Consider the following 17,553-nt stretch of genomic DNA (forward strand, 5'->3'; position numbering starts at 1 on the left):
ACTGGGGGAAACAGATAGATCCTTTGCCACTTGTTCCAATCTATTGACATTGCATCTGTGGCGTGAGCTAGAGGGTCCAGGTTGGGAGCAACATAACAAAGTAGTTTGTGGTTGCATTCTGTTGCAAAGAGATCTACTTGAGACCCGAACTTGACTGCAAATCCATCTGAATGATGTTTTGTCCAAGGACCATTCCGACTCCAGCGGAGTTGTCCTGGATAGGGAATCTGCAATGACATTCGGACCCCTGCAAGATGGGTAGCAGACAGATGCCACCGGTGTTTGTTTGCTAGGGAGAATATTGCTATCATAACCTGGTTGATCCGACTCGACTTGGAACCTCCCCTGTTTATACAATGTACTACTACTGCGCTGTCCAAAACCAGTCTTATATGAATCAGATTGTTTGGATGCAGCTTCTTCAGGGTTAGAAAGACTGCCATAGCTTCCAGGACATTGATATGGAACTGGCGGAACATGGTGGACAAAGTCCCCTGTACCTTCTTGTGTTAAGAGTATCCTCCCCACCCGCTTAGGGAAGCGTCGGTGTGAATTACTAATGCCGGAGGAGGAAATTGAAGAGGTACTGACTTCGATAAGCTCTTGACTGTCGTCCAAGGCCGGAGTCTCTTTTTCAGAATCGGCGGAATCAGAGACACCTTGTCCCTGAACCTGACACTGGCTCGGCTCCGCCATACCCTGTTTATATCTTTCAGTTTGGATTTCAGAAGCAGATCCGTCACTGAAGCAAACTGAAGAGAACCTAAGACTCTTTCTTGGGTAATGACGGGAAGCTTTCTTGTTCTTGAGGAACTGCCTGGTTGCCTTGGCTATTTCTCTCCGTTTGGCCAGCGGAAGAGATAGTTTGTGTGAACACAGGTCCCACTGGATCCCTAACCATTGAAAGCGACTCTCCGGAACTAGGCGGGATTTCTCCCTGTTTATTTGAAAGCCTAGAGATTCCAGAAAGCCGATTACTATGGCTGTCGCTCTCCGGCATTCGTTGGCGTTGGATGCCCAAACGATCCAATCGTCCAGGTATGCGGCTAGCATGATTCCCTGAGACCGGAGTTGCTGAACTACCGTATCTGCCAGTTTGGTGAAGATTCTGGGGGCTATATTGAGACCGAATGGCATGACCCTGAACGAGTATGCTTGATTTCCCAGTCTGAACCCCAGATAAGGAGAGAACCTTCTCGCAATCGGGACGTGATAATAAGCGTCTGAAAGATCTATAGAGGTGGTTACGGCTCCACGCGGCAGTAGGGTCCGAACCTGCGAGATTGTAAGCATTCGAAACTTGTCGCATTGAATGTAAGAATTTAGACGAGACAAGTCTAGAATTACTCTTCGCTGACTGGAACCTTTCTTTGGAACACTGAACAGTCTGCCTTGAAATTTCAGGTGTCTCGCTTTCTTTATTGCCCTCTTTTGTAATAGATCTTTCACAAAGTCCTTCAGAGCCTTGGATGGTGATTGATGGAACCTGACTGGGGGGGGAGGACCCTTGCACCAACTCCACCCCAGTCCTTTGGAGACTATGCTCTGGGCCCAGGGACTGAAGCTCCACTGGTCCCGAAAATGATACAACCTCCCGCCTACCTGAGATATCTCACTGGGCGGGAGAGGGTCTGCCTCCTCTGGAGCCTCTGCCTCCTCTTCCTCTGGAGGAGGAGCGAGGTGTTCCCCTACCTCGAAAGTATCCTCTGGCTCTAGTTCCCCTTGCATTCTGTATTGAACGAAATGCCCCTGGCTTTCATATGAAGCATTGAAAGCCGGGGAAGAGACATATGAAGGGGCAGCGAGAGGCTGATGGGCTGGTTGGACCAGCACATACTGAGGTTGAGGTTGGGACTGGGAGGTTGAAGGATGACCAGGGCGGAACCTGGACAGCCTGCAAGACAGTCTGAGTAGGAAGCCGTTTGAATTTCTTAAATTTCTTCCCGGACTTAGGGTGGGTTCCGGCGGGCTCAGACTGTTTCCTTTTGAATGATAGACCCCAACGGGAGCGGAGACTCTGATTGGCCCTAGTTGCCTCAGCTAGGACCGTATCAACCTCTTCCAGGGGGAAGAGATTAGCTCCCCAGATGGAACTTTTTATAAGCCTGTTAGGCTCATGACGGATGGTGGCTGCCGAAAAGATGTGCTTTCGGCAGTTCATCCGGGCCTTGATAAAGTCATACAGGTCCTGCTGAAAACTCGCTAAGAGAGATTTCGTCAGCACCTGGAATAAAGCGTCTTCGCTGTAGACCACTGACGTTGCTTCTGCCAAAGTCAGAGAGTTTAAGGACCTGCTAAACCTGTCCTTAGTCTCAGCTTCAGCTTTCAGGAGCGACTCCGGGATCTTAGGCAGTTGCTCACTGAACAGGTTAGAAGCGCAGTCAGGGTCAAGTCGTGTTACCGTGAAAGTGGCTGGGGCTCCTTCCCAAAACTCAGAATCTCCGGGGAAGACAAGAGAGGTGGGATCTGTCTCCCGGAGATGAGGAAGGGCTTACCCTCCATGCAAGCTTGGCTAGTGAGGGAAGCCACTTTTGAGGTGCAAGGGGTGGGAAGAACCTCTCCCAAAGAGAACATCAAAACGCACCCTTGGCCGGGGTGAGTTTGGTGTTCTCCGCCTGCCACTCCGAGCAGAGCCCTTAGCAGAGACGACTGGGCCTGGTCCTCAGGAAGATGACAGTTTCCTTGGGGACCTTATCGGACCGAATCCATGCCTCCTCAGTGAGTCTGGCAAAACCTGGGTAAGGAGATTCCAGACCAGGAGGGAAGAATTCGAGTTCCTCCAACCTACGGGTGCCTAGGCCCTCGATAGTAAGGGTACCCTCATGCTGGGGAGCATAAAGGGTCAGGTGCCAAGGGTTCCCCTTATCAAAGGGAGGAAGGGTGGAGGTGTCTGGAACTGAGAAAGATCTGTTGGCAGCTCCGCCACGCATGAATCCAGAGATTAAGGTCCCTTGGGACTTAACCTGCTGCGATAGGGAAAGCACGGAAGCATTGGAGGATGACAACTGATTCGAGAGTTGCGACAGCTTGTCGTCAACTCTTTTGTTGAGCTTCTGCATAAGAAGCTCGGCAAATGCTTCTGCATCAAAGGAAGGAGGGGGAAACTCCTTACTTTGCTTGGGTCGTGCTCCCTTCCCAGAGGTAGAGGCCTTGCTGTCAGACGGCACGGGGCCAGGAGCCCGTGGCGTCTTCGAGGGAACCCCAGAGCGGACTTTCTGGGACTTCAAGGTTTTTCTTAACAGATTTGACCTTAGGGACGGTAGACCTTGCACCGTCCATAAGGCAAGAGGATTTCACGAATCCCCGGAAAGAAGAAGCAGAAGAAGAAGGAGAGCTAAACAGATATTCACCTGCCTCACTTACCCCCTTACCTGCTTGGAGATCCAGGTCCACGTTCATGGGCTCCAGATTCAAATTAAGAGCCACAACATCCTCGGTGACCTCTCCGCATGCGGCCACGTCTTCTTGGGAGGACTGAGTCATCTCCTGGATCCCAGCGATCAAAGGGGCGGCTACCTCGTCAGCAACTGACGCTGAGATCCAGGCACCGGGGAAGAGAACGCTGCAAATATCCTTAGAAAGTACGTAGGGTTTCCCTGCCCCGACGTTCCTCCCAAAGCCACTGACCCAGGTCTTGAGGGTCATAATGTTTAAGAGTCACGAGAGCTGCGGTCAATCTGAAAGAAGGAGAAAGTCAGGTGACCAAACCTCCTAAAAAGAGAATATCTTCCAATTATCCATAAGAGACAAAACTCAAAGAAAAGCATGAATCGGAAAGGAAATAACTAACTTACCGACTCATCCAGAACCCGCTCATAGAGAGCGTAGCACACCTCACAGCCATCAGGGTGCCAGACGACCAGGTCCCCTACGTGGACAGCGCACCCGGAGTGGGACCTGCAAACTTCATGTCCACTAGCTTGCTGAAGGACTGCCGTGCACCCCTGCTCCTGACAACGCACCATCTGTAAGGGGACGGGTACATGAGTATGCTGATAAGGCCGCCGGAGTAGGGTGGCGGAGCAGTGTCTTAGGATAATAGATAATTAGACCAGATAGGCCCCACTGGAGCATACCGGGAGGTTAAGGGGTCTACTAGATCATGCAAGATCAAAAACAACATAAAGGGACCGCCGGAGTTAATCCGGAGCAACAGGAAGGTCCCGAAAAGACATGTAAAATTCAAAATCTCAGAAATTTATATAAATATATATATACATGCTAGTGAAAGGTCAACTATAAGTAACAGTGGGTGTTTCCGCTTGGAGCCGGGGGAGTCCTGTTACTCTAATACAGTGACAGCGGAGGAGGTGTGGTGAGCACCGACCGACCATACACCGTACCCACCGGAGTGGTAAGCGACGAGAACGCCAGACTACCTAGCGGAAAATACAAAATTAGCTAGTCGGCGGAGGGTAGATACTAGGGAACCGTACGCGTTCTAAATGAATAGAACGAAGGTAAACGTCAATGGCGTGTGAATACGACAGAAGACAGTCAGGTGGGAAACTCTAACTGGCTACATGTACACAATTTTTCCCCGAGGTGACGGTCTGGGAGAACGACACCCGGGTTGGGGAAAAACAACGCACTGACGCTAGAGGGAGGGGGGAGTTGGGACAGGCCAGGAGAGGGGGACCAGTAGCGGCGACCAGGGGGTGAGTAAGCACTCCCCGGGCGCCATGAGATCCACCTTTCTCCCTCTCGATCGGACGAACATGTACGAATGATAATGAGAGAGGAGAGAATGGGGAACCCTCAAAGGCCAAATGAGCAAAGAAAGGTAAAAGGAATGGTGAACAGGAGTGTGGGAGCACCCCCCGTCACCAAACAAGACCTCGACAGGGTGCCGACCGGGTAAGGTCGGAAACCCAGTACCGAGAGGACAAAACCAATCAATGCAGAGGAAGGGGATGTAGGCTATAGCGTAAGGAACAGGGTAAAGCTCTCAAGCCTTGGTAAGTTAACAAAGTATATGAAAGCGAACCAAGGGGGGAGAGAGCAAGGGGGGGGGGGAAAGGAGGTAGGAGAGGGGTATATACATGAAGTTGGAAAGCTAACCCGAAGGTGTGGATCGGACGAGGGTAGGCTACGCAAGATACCCTCGCTATTTCAGCTTAACCTTACTAGGACTCAACAGTCCAAACGGAAAGGCCGAAACAGGGAGATAACGCAGGCCCAACACCTCTAACCATAACACCACCCGAAGGGAAGCACCAACCATGAGGCCCTCCTACACACCTAAACCTCCCTTCCGAGGAAGGGAACAGAACGCCATAGCCTAACTCCTAGGCTAACCTAACACAGCCGGCTGGCTGAAGGAGGTAGCCCAGGGGGAGAAGGTATCTACCAGACTAGCCTAAAAAGTTAACCTAACCTAGGCATAAATAAAATAATTCAATAATTCAAATAATCATAAAGACACATGTAGAAGGGAGGACCAAACCCAACACAATAAGAGCGCGGAGGGAAAATGGCCGACCTTCAAGATTAAAAACAAAGGACATAATCAGTAAATATCAAAGACATCCGTGCGCTAGGCCTAAAATAAACCAAATAAGCATAACTGTACCATCTCAAATAATATATCCAAACGCTGGAGGAAGTGAGGGTCCAAAATACAACACATATAAGAATTGATAAAGAGCGGATAGGCCCGAGGGGGTAAACCCGTAGCCTAAACGACAAGGACCCGAACTTCCCCAGAGAAGGGTAACAAAACAATAAATAATAATGCCCAACTGAATATAGGATAAGCAAAAGGCACAAAACATAAGAAAATGAAGGGGAACGAAGCCCCGACATAAAAATCCCGCACCGAGACTGAAGGTCACATGAGGCCGGGAGAAGGTGGACGAGGCGGGCGTCATAAATCCCCCTAATTATTAAATTAGAGGGAAATAAGGAGCCTCAACCACCTAAAATAAAATAAAGAGATGGTACTCAACTTAGGTGATGAAGAATCCTGGGAGGATGCCATTAAATCAAGAAAATAAGCCACAAACGAGCGCACACAAAAAAGGCGAACAAAAGCGACACGTGCTAAAAATGGAATGTAGGTGACGCTGGTTTGTTTACAGTCCGCGAGTGGTGCGGGGGTTTGTAACGGCACCTCACTCGGTGGGACTTTTGACATTGGGAATGTTTACAGGGGGGAGGCCTGTGATTGTGACAATCTCACCCTTTCTCATACACGACTCCATTTCATGGAGCTCGCACCGGAGGTAGTAACTCCGGCTTAGCTTTTTAGCTTTTCTCTGGTATATTTAGCAATAGCTTTACCTAGAAATAAGTGCTGAATGGTTATTTCACCAGCTGACACAGGTCGGACAACCCAGAAAAGCTACTGCCAGACCAGGTATTGCCACCACAGACGGCAGGCAAGGGATGAGAACTGTTTGTTAGGTCGTTCTAATATTCCGTTAGTGGGACAGGCCGATCACCTACACAAAGTATATTGAAGCACTGTCTGCGAAATTTTGAATCTAAGCTGCTGTTAAAGTGGAAACTATAGCTATGTAATTACTTGGTAAGTTACTTACATAAAAACCCAAAACATTACATATGGCAAGTAATAATTCTCAAAACACAAACCTTCCTTCATACTGTGAAAGAATAAAACTCACCAAATTAGACGAAGTAGTGTCATAGAGTCATAAACAGAGGTGAGAAACCAGTTTAAGCTCGTTGCCTCGGTAACAAAACTAGTTTTACCACCCTCAAGGTTAGTAAAGCTGTAGGGTTGCTTTATATCAGAATGAACAATTATATCAGAATAATGAATATGCAACACACGTGTATAAGGGATTGGATTTGCATTACTGTATATCATATAAGAATGTATTCTCCAGATATAATCAAATACAGCAACACACTAATATATCTGATGAAAACAACATAAACAAACGAATCAGTCGAACAGCAGGAGCAGAGGGAAGAGTGACATGTCTCTCTCTCCCCAGCCAAAAGCAAAGTGAATGCATACCGACTGGATGGGTGGGACTCCCACCCATAGTCGGTAGTCAACTACATACTTAACCACCTTGTTTAAAGTTAGACAGCCAGTCTCCAGCTGCGCTGAAGCATATTCCTATGCAAAGACTGATGGTTTGTATATTGTGTAGGAACAGATACAAATTACTTTAAAAAAATTTCTCATTTGCTCCTACACAATATACTGTACAAACCATCGGTCTTTACATGAGGAAGATTTACTTCCTCGGTGGGAGGAATCTAGGTCAGCCTCTGAACTGACTGGTAGTTCGCCACACCTGGCCCTTCTTCCTGGTCAAGTAGAGCAGGAAGGAGGTCGTGCCTCTGACATGTTGAGCAGAAGTATAGGCCAACTGTGTGTTCAACTGTCAGACTTCTGGACCTCTTCAAATGAATGCACTTGTAAACAGCATCAATTCAAAAAAAGGCTAGGTTAGATTTACTGTCAGGCCTTCTCTCCCCTTGCTAGAGAGAGGGTTGGACTTGCTTCTAAAATTCTATAATATACAGATACAGTAATAGAATGGATGCTCAGTCACATAACTCGCCTGCATCAGACGCCAGTCCAGCATGTGATGGCTTGCTAACCTACCCTCTGACTGCAGGAAGAGGAAGGTTATGGAAAGAGAAAGGGAAGAGGCCAGTCACTCACACACGCACTATCTCTTTCACAACCAAACACCTTAGGTGAGATGCTACCTGTCCCACTAGGGGAGCCAGGTAAGCTACACACCTTGTTAAGCAGCCACCACAGGACCCAAGGAAAGTGTCCAAGGACTTGTGGGCAACATCCCGAAGGTAGAAGGAGGTGAAGGTGGTCTGACGTGACTACACCCCTGCCTTCAGAACCTGAGGAACTGACAGATTCTTCATGAATGCGAGAGATGGAGCAAAGCCCCTGACCACGTGAGGTCTCATCTGGAACATACTGGTGTCCTCCTCACCAGATGCAGAGTGCACCCGTTTGAGCGCCTCACAAAGCCAGAAAGAGATGATGTTCTTGGACATCTCTTTCTTGGTTGAGCCAGTACTAACAGAGTTGTTGACACTCGTGCCAGAGATGTTGAGTCCTCTTAAGATAGCACTGCAGCACCCTAACAGGACAGGGAAGCATCTCATCTGGATCATTATCAACAAAGTCCTCTATGGAGGGGATTGAGAAGGACTTTAACCTGGCATCAGGGATCGACGGATTCTGAGTCCTTGCTATGAAATCCAGGATGAAATCGAGTGTAAGAGATCCCCATCACCTTAAGTGCTTAATACTGAAGGAAAGTCCATGACATTCACCTACTCTCTTTGCAGATACCAGGGCAAGCAAGAAAACGGTCTTGAGGGTCAGATCCCTGTCTGATGACTCTCGTAAAGGCTCATACGGTGCATGAGTCAGGCTCCTAAGAATTGAGAGTCACATCCCATGCAGAGGGCCTGAGTTCTCTGGGAGGGCAAGACCTTTCGAAGCTTCTCATCAGCAAGGAAATCTCCAGCGAGGAGATATAAACACCTTTCAGGCACAGGACTGGGCCCAGGGAGGCCCTGTAGCCCTTGACAGCTGAGACAGAGAGAAGCTTCCATTGGCGATGAAAGATGAGAAAGTCCGCTACCAGCTGATAGTAACTCTGACCGGAGAGAGACCCTGGCTACTACACCAACCACAGAAGATGGCCCATTGCCCTTGGTACACAGGTGCAAAGGATTGATGCAGGTGTTCAGACATCTGTTGCTGTGCAGCATGAAAAACCTCTCGCTTGCAAGAGATGCTGGATAGTCTCCAGCTGTGAAGTGAAACGGACTCCACCGACTGCTGGTACCGTTCTACGTGTGGTTGACACAGACGGTTGTGCCAGGTGGGAATCTCTTTCGGTGCCTCAGAGGGCAGAGCTAGCAGGTCCGGATACCACTGGGCATGTGGCCATTTGGGAGACACCAGGGTCATTCTGAGATTCAAGGCGATCATTGCCCTGTTGATCACCTTGTGAATCAGACAAAATGGAGGAAAAGCATACACGTTTAGGTTGTCCCATGAGTGCTGCAAGGCATCTTCTGCTGCAGCCCATGGGTCTGGCACAACGGAACAGACCACCTGTAGCTTTCTGTTGTGCCCTGTGGCAAACAGATCGATCGACGGTCTATCCCAAAGGTCGAACAGCCTCTCTGCAATGTCTGTGTGAAGGGACCACTCTGTCCCTATCACCTGACCTTGGTAACTGAGCTTGTCTGCCACTACATTGCTCTTGCCTGGAATGTATCTGGGCGAAAGCTCTACTGAGTGTGCTAGTGCCCACTCATGCACCTGCACTGTCAACAGGTGTAGCAGAAGAGACACTAGGCATCCCTGCTTGTTGACATATGCCACTACTGTGGTGTTGCGGCTCATCAACACTACAGAGTGCCCTATCACTCAATGCCGAAACTCTTGGAGAGCCAGGAAAGCTGCCCTGAATTCCAGGATGTTGATGTGAAGGTACCCGTTGTTCTGATTCCACACACCTGTAATCAGCAACTCCTCCAGGTGTGTGCCCCACCCCTCGGTTGATGCATCTGAGAACAGAAGCATCTCTGGAGGGTGAGTGTAGAGAGACACTCCTATTACGAGGTTCCTGCCATCTAGCCACCAGGTTAAGTCTTCTCACTTCCTCTGAGAGAGGAATGGGAAGGAACGGGGAGTCCCTTGCTGGAAACCAGAACTCCTTCATTCTCCAATGAAGAAAATGAAGGTGAAGCTGCCCATGAGGGACCAGCTTCTCCAAGGATGACAGGTGACCAAGGGTGACTTAGCACTGCTGAGCTGGTTGCTCCTGTCAAGACAGGAACAACTGCGCTGCCTCCCTGAACCCGCTGATGCGCGAGTCTGAGGGGAAGGCTCTCACTGCTGCCATATCCCTCAGCATGCCCAGGCATTTTATCCTCAGCTTGGGTATGAGACTGGACTTCTTGAAGCTTACCACAACTCCTGTGTCGCGGCAAAACTCAAGAAGGCGATCCCTGTCCTGGAGCAACTGTGACCGAGAGCTTGCCAAGACTGGGCAATCATCGAGATACCTCAGGAGGTGTATCCCATGCGAAAGGGCCCAAGACGACACCAGGGTGAACACTTGTGTGAACACTTGGGGAGCAGCTGAGAGCCAGAAACAAAGTGCCCTGAACTGGAACACCATCTCCCCAAGGATAAAGCAGAGGTACTTGTGAGAGGACCGATGGATGGGTATTTGGAAATACGCATCCTTCAGGTCCACTGTAAGCATGAAGTAGGACTCCCTGATGGTTGCGAGCACAGAGCGTGTCATTTCCACCATGAACCGAGTCCAGAGAATAAATCGGTTCAAGGGAGTAAGGTCTATGACTGGCCACCGACACCCCGTTGCTTTCTCTATGAGAAAGATTTGGTTGTAAAAGCCTGGGGACCAGTCTGTCACGACTTACACAGTGTCTTTGTTCAGCACTGCTTCCACCTTCCCCAAAAAGGGAGAGGTCCTTCTGCGAGCCGGGAACGTTGTGGTGGTAATATGGAAAACTGGGTTTGTGAGAAGAGGCTTGTGTTTTTGAAACCATTGTGTTTTTTATATTTATTTTTTGTGTTTGTTAGTGTATGATTATTTGATTACTAATCATGTTCATTTTTGTTTTTTTACTTGCAGTTTGCTTGAGCACTTGTAGCTCCCGTTCAACTGAACCTGGTGAGCCTGCATATATAATAGGATTTCTACTGGCAATTACCAAATCAGGTGAACAGCTGGAGAGGCCAAAACCAGCTGATTACGTTTATGGAACGTCACTTCCTTAGCCACTGTAATCAGAAAGCACTGATGGAGTAAGAGGATGACAGATAAAAAGCAGATAAGACATAAGTCGTTGTAATATGATGCTAGTGGAAGGATATTGAGAAAATTTTCCGAAGGCTCACCTGTGATTCATTCAGCTTTTCTACTCGGATTCAGTTTCTGCAAGGAAGTGTAATGCTCGGACAGAAGAAACAGAAAACTATTCCACAGAATGCAGAAGCCTAAACAGTAGTATGTTGTATTAAAAGGAGAAATCACCTCAAGAGGGAGACAGAAAAAGAGTAAGACTGAGAAGTTTGAGGTGAATCTAGGAAGGGAAAAGGTTACTGAAGAAGTTGATGTTGACAGTGGAAACTAAAAAAGTAAAGAATACAGTATAACAATGGCTTTCCTGATTTATTTGACAGCAAGAATTTGAATGATTCTTCAAAAACCAACACAGGTTTTGCATTAAGATTTATGAATAAGGTCAAGGTTCTTTTGATGGTCTTTGTAATATTAAGATTGCAGTTAGGAAAAGTTTTGATGGTTGTTGTAGTATTAAGATTTCTAAATTAGGTTAAGGTTCTTTTGATGGTTGTTTTAGTATTAAGGTTAATAAATTAGGATAGATAAAAAGTTTTCTTTAACCTCTGAATCTGTGTAGGAACAAGTACAGGTTAAAAGCAACCATTACACACGTACAAGAAAAGCGACTGTTTGCATTGACATAAGAACAAATGACTGCTGAATCAATTGCACTTGGTCCCACTGGTAAAAAACATAAGTGACACTTGACAAGTTCCTGACCTGACCAACTAGGTTACACCAGTTAGCATTGGCCAATAGCTAGCCTAGGTCAGCTCTCAAGAAACAGGCTACTGTATACTTGGCTAAGCTACGATGACCAAACCTTAGCCTTGGGAGCCAATTGAGAACGATGGACACAGGTTCAGCCAACGAAAAACCTAAACATTCCTAGAATGCCATGTCCTGACCTAACCAGATCTTACCTACCTAACCTCATTTAGGGTACTGTGCCCTAACCTGGGTAAGGGGGCTTTGTGCTTCCTGGCCCACCCCACAAATAACACTGATCATTAGAAACATGGACTAAGCTTCCTCTCAGAGGTAGTGTTAGAGCCTGCTCCTGTCACTCTCAAAAGTACCATAGGCCAGTACCAGCACCCTGCCCTGGGAGGTGAACAGAAAAACAAACAGACTAAATTTCTCAAACGTTCTCTCCTGAACAGAGGTACAGTAGTACACAGAAGAGGGAGACAGGGATATTCAGTATTACTTGGGGGGGGGGTTCCAGTGGGGGCAAAGGATCCCCTGGCCAGGTCAGGGAATGGCACCCTAAGTTAGGTTAGGAAGGTAAGGTGAGGACACAGCATTCTAGTAAAGGTTAGAATTTCTCACGTCTACCCATCTCCCTATTCTACATTATATACACTGGAGCGAATGCAGAATAGGAGGTCAGGGCTACCAGAGGCCTAGTTGGCATTTTTGTAGGGAGAACTATAGAACAGGTCTGCATGGGGTATTACCTTGGAAATTGACCTTTCCTACAATATATTATCAAAATTTTTTGTTATTTTTTGGGGGTCGACTATAATTAACCTCAGAATTCATATATATTATAATTGTACGTTGGCCACCCTGGAATGCAATCACACATGGCTGTGTTACAGGGGAACTTTTGGTAAAAAGTAGCTTCCTTCACTGAAGGAGTCTGGGGCAGAGCCCCCTGGCTAAGTAACATGGACTAATAAGTTAGGTTAGGTTAGTATAGTTTCTTGTTTAATGGGTTTCCTTAGCCAATCCCTTCTTAAACATAAGGCTCCCTTATGACTTGTGAATGCACGGAACCATTGCATAACAGCAAGGTGGCGGTCCTGTCTTTCTCCCAGCGATTTCCCCAACCCAAACCCCGGCGTTCCCAAAGGGTCCCCAACCATGTTGGATAGAGATAAGGTTAACAATAATTAACAGACACTAAACAACACCACCTCCTTCACCAGCAACACTAAAGTACGGGAAAAATCAATTTCCAAGGTAATAGCCTCGTCTCTGTGGAGTTGTTTTATAGTTTGACCTTTTGGTGGCAGCATTTCTGAGGAATATGATTTAACCGGCCTTAGGTACCTTTACCTAACCTCACTTTAGATGCAGTGTCCTAACCTCCCCCCTAGTAATTCGTTACCCCTTGCTCTGCATTCTATATTGGTCTGTCAAAAAGGTTATTAATAAGGGCTATTTCTATGCGAAGGTCTGCAGCAGTACCTCCTCCTCAGGGGAAAGGGAGTGAACTGCGGTGAAAAGAGCCTCAGCCTCAGCCTCTGGCCCTCTGAGTGGCTGCATGACGGTTGCAACAAGTTGAGCCTTTGGCTTCGGGAAGCAGCGGTACAAAGTTCAGGTGACAACACTTCTAGGGTAATCAAAGATTTCCTTTCTGTTCCATTACACTAAACACTGGGCAATTTCTACAGAATGAAAGTAAAATAGACCTTTCTTTTAAGGGTCCCTTGCTATTCTAGGGTGCCTATGGGAAGTTGCACTTACATACAACGGTCGTTCTTCCCTGTTTGGCTAGTTTCCTTGCTTGCGTTTCCTTGTCAAGAAAATCATTACTTATAGAATTATCAACTGGGCTTTTCATAGTAAATAATGAGCCAGTTATTAGGATCTTGAGGCATTCATGACACAGAATGACCAGAGAGAACGTTAGGTAGAACTTTAGACGCGTCGTTCTCAGCCCTTCTTAGCCTTGGCAACTGTTGATGAATGAGATTTAAGCCGAATTCACACCATCACTCGGAATGTCAGGATTTCCGTGAATGTCATTCCAACTGACTGCCTGACAGCGGAACGAAAACCGAGAATGATGGATTTCAATATATCTAAAACTCAGTCATCCGCACGCATCACTTTTGTGGGCGGAGCTTATGGAATGAATGCCAGACTGATCGTCTGTTGTCTTGAATGTCAATCCATGTGTCCGTATTCTCACGTTCCTCGTTTGGTGTACTTCAGCACCGAGAAGATAATGCCTTCTGAAAATAACAACAGCGAGGCTTTCCTGCAGTATTTCATTGATACTCATAAAGGTATGCCAGTCTTTCACCCATCGTTTGCGGTTACGACTTGTTTTTGAAGAAAATGCTAGCATTATGGCAACACTCGCTTTCTCCCGGTTGTTCATCCCGAGTTCAGCAAGACAAACGCGCGCTCTCACAACTAGAACTGACTGATGATAGGAATGACATTCTACAATGATCGTGTGTTTTAAGGAATGACAGTCATCAAATACTGTTAGTCTTGCGAATGGCTTTCAAGACTGATCGTGTGAATTCCGCTTCAGAGAAGCCTCAATCTCAACGAGATTCTTCCGGAACATCCTGAGGTAAATGACTGATACTGGGTCCCACATCTGGGAACTGACTGAGACGAGTCTTCCGTTTCTGATGAGGAGGCGAAAGGGAATCCGGAGAAGCTCGAGATTTTCTCTTTTTATAGGTCGTACTGAATGGTAAGATGGGAGAACGTTTCCCAGAAAACCCAAGGCTTTTATCGAAAGAAAACTGGGTCCATGAAGCAGAACGTTCGCGTTCCCGAGAATCAACGTCCAAGCGAAGAGGTCTAACCTTCAGTTCATCATCCAAGGAAAAAGGAGACTTCCAACCTCTTTTGGTAGGAGAATGACTTTTCTTGTAGGTCGCTTGGGCGTTGATTCTCGGGAACGTTCGGCTTCATGGACCCAGTTTTCTTTCGATAAAAGCCGTGTTTTCTGGGAAACGTTCCCCATCTTACCATTCAGTACGACCTATAAAAAAGAGAAAATCTCGAGCTTCTCCGGATTCCCTTTCGCCTCCTCATCAGAAACGGAAGACTCGTTGCAGTCAATCCCCAGATGTGGGATCCAGTTTCAGTCATTTACCTCAGGATGTCCCGGAAGAATTTCTGAGTTTTCCAGAACTTATTCAGAAAATAAGCAAGATTCTTAAATATCTAGAACCGGAACAAGATGATAAAGAAGGTTATGCAGACGCTTCTGTAAAGTTCCTGCTCAACGCGTTCTTTGTGGAGAACATCCCGTTTTCTGCTGTGCCTTTCTGCGACCTAAGGTCGAGCGGAATATATATTTATCATCACAGTTATAAACTATGTATATGTTGTCTTTCCAAGCAATCATTTATTATGTATAAGTAACAAATTATTTATTTCGTATGTCAGACATTGTTTATCACTATGTTCTCTGTATGAACCTGTCCTGTTTTTTAAGGAACTAGTTTGACCTCAGGTCACCTGTAAATCTTTGTACCAGCGGTCTCTGCGCACTACGCAGACGTCCGCATCCCACTTTATAAGCAGCTAATTTTCATCAATAAATCAGCAGTACTTGTCTCCCTGCTCATTATTTCGCACCTCTCTCACAGTGGTGGCCCCCGGAGTGGTTCTCGGAAACCATTAATGGACCCAAACAGTAACTAAGTCTTGGCCCGATGAACCTAATCCATGCCCCTAACGGACTAACTACGGCACTCTAACAAAGCATTCGGGCGTTAACCGACCCTTGTCGGCAGGTCACCAACGTCATTAGTGGACCCACACGGCACGCCCCCCCAGCATGTATTGGCGCGAGTGTTCCCACACACTCCAAGTGAGAGCGCGAAGAGAGCATGGATGGAGGCATTCCCAACCACGTACAAATTACTGCGAACCTCTCGGAGGCAGGCACCTCCCTCTTGCAACCCTCTCACGCGCGCACCTCCAATTCGGTACCGCCACCCCACGTGATGGCTCCCAACTAGCCAAAGACGGCTCTTAACATAAGGCTGCCGCCATTCACCAGGGAGAATGCAGCGTCTTGGTTCTACAGGGTCAAGGGGCAATTCAGAATAGCAGGCCTGACTGACGAGGTGTTGAAAGCAGACATTGCCATTAACACCCTCCCGGAGGAGATTTATAAGATCACCCCATGGTTGATGACGACGATGGTCCCCGCCACCTTCCAAGAACTGAAATCCACTCTTGTCGAGACCTGCTCCCTGCCAGTCTCCGAGAGAGCTGCCCATGCCCTCGACCTCATCCCCCGGCAGGAGGGAAACATCTTAGAAGTGTGGCACGCCCTCCAGGACCTCCTCCTCCCTGAGACTGACAGCAGTGGCAGGCACAAGGAAATCAGTCTGTCGAGGGAGATTTTCCTGTGGCAGCTACTGCCGGAGGTCCATGGGCAAATCACGGACGCATGCACCCTGCCGGTTGAGGACCTAAGCAGGTTGGCACAGCAGCTGACAGACTCCACGAAGGCGGCCAAGCAGGCAACCACGCCCGCACACTCCACCAACTGCCTCCTGCCGGAGGACCCCACCATGGAGCCCGTCAACTCCATTGAGCAAAAAAGGTTGCCCCACCAGCAGAAGAAGGAAGGGCCTGGGCTATGCTACTTCCACTGGAGGTCCAGGAGAGCTGCCCAGAAGTGCGAAGCCCCCTGCCCTTTCTTCCCTTCACGAAACGGAGGAGGCGGTGGCCAACCCCAAAGGCCGCCATGGCAGCAACAACAAAAATACCCAGGGGCCCCTTACCAGTAGGGTTCTATGTCCGCGATGCGATCTCCAGCAGGATGATGTTGGTCAACACTGGAGCCTTGCGTTTAGTGTTTCCACCTTCAGGAGAGGACCTCAGACGTCCGCCAGACCCGACTACTTGCCTGATGGTCGCAAACTGGTCACCATCCTCTCCTATGGCACCAAGCTCCTGTCGATCTCCATCCTTGGCTGGAGGTACAACTGGGAGTTCATCATTGTGGACGTCAGGACTCCACTCCTGGGCGCGGACTTCTTCGCCCACTTCAGTCTGGCAGTTGATGTCAGCCGCAAAAGCCTGCTAGACACATAGTCCTGCCAGTCCCTGCCCTTGTCACCAGGCCCCAGGGAGCCCGCCATCTGTTCCATCGCGCCCCCAGATACCTACTGACAGTCATTGACCGCTCCACCAGGTGGCCCAAAGCTACGCCCATGGAAGAACCCACCTCCAGTGCATGCGCAGAAGCCCTCCTCTGCAGTTGGATCAGCTAGTTCGGTGTCCTGGACGACATAACAACAGACAGGGGACCCGCATTCCTGTCCGAGCTATGGACCGCCCTGGCACGTCTAATGGGGACCACTCACCACAGCACCACCACCTTCAACCCTGCAGCCAACGGAATGGTGGAAAGGTTCCACAGGTCTCTCAAGGCGTCCCTCATGGCTTGTTAAATATATGTTTTTTTGTCCAAAAGAACGCTCTCGATCTTGTGTTTACATTTGTTAAAATGTACGTTTAGCGTCTAAAAGAACGCTCCCTGTTTGTTTACATTGTATTAATATGTGGAAATTTAAGTAGATTTACTGAGTATTGCTAAACTTTACTTATATGACAATTGTGGAGTGTGTTTAATCAGGTATATATGTGTTTGTGTTGTAAAACAATTATTGTTTTGCCCCCTTTATGAGGGTGACGCCTTTTGAAGTTCCCCATTCCCTGTGCTGTGTCGTATTTATGCCCATTCTTTTCAGAGTTTCTTGCTATTTTTATATTGAAGTTGTAAATTGATGTACCAATTGTGTTTTGTATCTTGTTTGTACCGTTATTGTGAATTTTTGAGTGAACTGGGAATTATAAAAAAGAACTGTGGAACCTGTTACATTCTCCCCAAGCTGTTTGAATTTTGAATTTTTTGTGAGAGGAAATAAAGATTGAAGGAAGCGCGTGTTTCTCTCTCTCCTGTGGGAAAGTTTGAGTATTTGAGGAGATT

General features: G+C 47.8%; 1 protein-coding gene across 2 annotated transcripts in view; it reads right to left on the reverse strand.

Moving 5' to 3' along the window:
• The window catches only part of LOC136836284 (gastrula zinc finger protein XlCGF57.1-like), a 92,852-nt gene extending 78,860 nt beyond the window's left edge, over window positions 1-13,992 (reverse strand). Inside the window, exon 1 of one of the 2 annotated variants that reach the window (XR_010852360.1) lies at window positions 13,320-13,984. The gene's annotated coding sequence lies outside the window, so the exon portion shown is untranslated. Of the gene's footprint in view, window positions 1-13,319 lie in introns of both variants that reach the window. The other variant, XM_067100341.1, reaches the window with a different exon arrangement.
• Between the last annotated feature and the right edge of the window lie 3,561 nt (window positions 13,993-17,553).

Source organism: Macrobrachium rosenbergii, chromosome 56 (genome assembly GCF_040412425.1).
Source record: "Macrobrachium rosenbergii isolate ZJJX-2024 chromosome 56, ASM4041242v1, whole genome shotgun sequence".
Lineage (NCBI taxonomy): Eukaryota > Metazoa > Arthropoda > Malacostraca > Decapoda > Palaemonidae > Macrobrachium > Macrobrachium rosenbergii.